Source organism: Talpa europaea (genome assembly GCF_964194135.1).
Source record: "Talpa europaea genome assembly, chromosome: 6".
In the NCBI taxonomy this organism is placed as follows: domain Eukaryota; kingdom Metazoa; phylum Chordata; class Mammalia; order Eulipotyphla; family Talpidae; genus Talpa; species Talpa europaea.
In genome coordinates, this window is record NC_140072.1 from 43764088 (window position 1) to 43767220 (window position 3133).

General features: G+C 50.5%; 1 gene segment (V, D, J or C); it reads left to right on the plus strand.

Annotated features, from left to right (window-relative positions):
- The first annotated feature begins 1522 nt into the window (after nucleotides 1–1522).
- Nucleotides 1523–1987, plus strand: LOC311171751 (immunoglobulin kappa variable 1-39-like). The segment is given in 2 exons: nucleotides 1523–1571; nucleotides 1671–1987.
- The last annotated feature ends 1146 nt before the right edge of the window (nucleotides 1988–3133 follow it).

Below are 3133 nucleotides of genomic sequence, written 5' to 3' on the forward strand. Positions count from 1 at the left end.
ATGGTCCAGCTGTCAACGAGCTGCACTATCCTGCATGTCACAGTTTGTTCACACATAGAAGATCCTCAGCTCCGCATAGGAGGGTGATGCTTTGAATGGACATGTTTAGATGCACTTGGAAACAAAGACACTAAAGATGAAAGAACATTCTCTAGGTCACAAGAGCTGGCCACACAGATGACATGGGACACGGGACACAGACAGGCGTCCCCGAGTGCTGGGGACACGGTTCCTGTCTTTGCAGCCACCTCGGAGTCTGGGGCTCCTTGACCTGTCACACACAGTGCAGGGCTGTCTCTGCCTCCATCTCCATCCACGCCACTCCCTGCTGTCCTCTCTGCAACTCACAGCAACTACAGGCTCGATCCCAGTGGTCCAGGACTGAGTCAGGATTGGTGCTTATACTCGCCCACGTTCCAATCCAGGGACATGCTCTTTAATGAAGAAAGAATCTGTGACTATATTGGGGGAGTGGGCGAGCATCAAAGACACACGATGCTCCTCATCTCATCCCGTTCATTGCTCTGCACCAGCAAACAGATCCAGCTCTCCATGTGGGGACACCCTCCTCACCCACTCTCCTCCACACTTCATGCTATACACTCCTCATTCCCTTAACGAAGATCAGTCTATACTGTATGAACTCCAAACTCAGTGCAGTATCTCCCTTCACCTTCCTCTACACAGTCTCCTTACTCTACCTGGGTTCCAACTCCCTGCTCCAGCACCAAGAGCTGCTGTCTCAACACCTGGGGGATATTTGGTGACTGATGAACATGCAGATGGAGGAACACAGTAGACTCCAGGGATCACTGAGGAGTTGGTCTGGGAGGACTTCAGCTCAGAAGGGAGCACCTGGGGAAGGACGTGAGCAACAATTCAGGGAGACCAGGCCTTCTGCTTGGGTCTGTGTAATGACACAGCGCTGGGGAGGGAGGAGACTGTCAGATATTGGGGAGAACACCCTGAGCTTGGTGCTGAGGCAGACATGGTGGGACAGGGCCTCAGACAGTGCAGAGACACAAGGCTTAGCTGGAGATGAGGTCAGCAGGGAGGATGCTCAGTATCTGGGCTCTCACAACTCCTCACGGCCACACTCTGCATTGTCCTCCCACCTCACTGCATCTGGTTGGCAGTAATGATAATTTTCACTCCAGCAAGATCAGGGAACCAGAGTGAAAAGGAAACCTGAGTAGCCTTAAGCACATATCCACTTGAAAATTAAAACACAATTTCACTGAATGTTACATTTGAAAGGATCTGTATTACATGGAGAATAAGAAGTGAAGCTTTTCCTAAATATTGAGACCAAAGATACTCCACCCACAGGACAGTAACTGATTCTGTCCTGTGTTCTTCAGGCAAAAATGCTTTCTCTGCAGGAAAATGATCAGCCCCTGCAGCTGTGCCCACTGCCCCGCCCCTGCTCATTTGCATGTTCCCAGAGCACAGACCCTCCCTGCATTATATTATAGTCTGTCACAGCACCAGAAGGTCAGTCCAGGCAGGACCCAGCGTGGACATGAGGGCCCCCGCTCAGCTCCTCAGCCTCCTGCTGCTCTGGCTCCCAGGTGAGTTGTTCAGCCCTGGGTGGGCGGGACCCTTGGCCCACAAGGAAGTCCTCTGATGACAGGATGACAGTGTGGCTGTGTTTTCTGTTTCCATCCCAGGGGCCAAGTGTGACATCCAGATGACCCAGTCTCCACCCTCCGTGTCTGCATCTCTGGGAGACAGAGTCACCATCTCTTGCCGGGCCAGTCAGAGTGTTTACAGTTATCTAAACTGGTATCAGCAGAAACCAGGCAAAGCTCCTAAGCTCCTGATCCACCGTGCATCCAATTTGCAGCCCGGGGTCCCATCCCGCTTCAGTGGCAGTGGATCTGGGACAGATTTCACTCTCACCATCAGCAGCCTGGAGCCTGAAGATGCGGCCACTTACTTCTGTCAGCAGTGGAATAGTATCCCTCCCACAGTGACACAAGCCTGAACAAAAACCACCCAGGGAGCAGCTGCTTTAGGCTGGGCAGCCCAGTTGCTTTCAATGCTGCTTCTATCTGCTAAGAGCACATCTCAGATGGAGTCTCACTTCGAAGGACTGAATGGGTTGGTAGAAGGAGTAGGTGGCTCTTTGTCCCTAACTCTCTTTCCCTCTTGGCCCAGCAGCACAGAGAAAACAGTGTCTCTATGAATTCAATAAAGACAGAGCTGATGACACCTCAGCTGTCTGCCGATGACCTGATGAGGTCATAGTGGTAGGGAGCCACTGTAGTTTCAGTAAGAAGTTTTTAAAATAAAATACACACACACACACACACACAGATGATTAAGGCTCCTAGAAATTGAGCATAAGGATTTTCCCATAACACCCTCCTCCCACACAGACCTCATCTCCCCAGCAGGTGTGCAGATGTTCCAGCTGTAGACCCTGAACCCTCAGATTAGAAGAGGACCCGCCCCGGCTCCTGCACAGGCTAACAGTTTGCAGTTGACAAGGGCGTGTGCCCCCATGACAGTGTCCACAGAGCAGCTTCACTGTTTCATATTCCTTCGTGCTCCACCTCTTCATCCCCCCACAGCCCTTGACGTCATTACTGTCCCCACTGTGTCCCCTTCCCCTGAATGTCCTTCACATGTATGCACATTTTTCAGCCTGATTTTTGCCCTTAAAATTAAGTTTCTTCCATGTCTTTTTTTTTTTTTTTGACTATTCAGGAATCACAAATTAAATCATCAGCAGCACACAGTCACCCCCTAGGATGCCTGACTATAGACAGTGACCCCTCCTCACATCGTCACCTGTCATGATGATATGACATCGGGGACTCCCTCAAATATCGTGGTGGGGACCATTTAGTGCTGAGCAGTGATCCATTGTCTGGATGAGCAACAGTTTATTTATACATTCACCACCCCATGGAGGATAGCTGGACGCTCCCAAATTCTTAATTTATGAGTAATGTACCGTAAGCTCTGAGGTCGGGTGTAATGTGGATGTTTAACCCTTTGGGGGAAATGCGAAGGAGTCCAGTTACTGGATGACATGCAGGAGTGTGCTTATCTTGTAGAAAATCAGTACCCTGTGGTCCCAAGTGATGATAACAATTTGCGTTCCCGCAGTGATGTGTGAGACAGT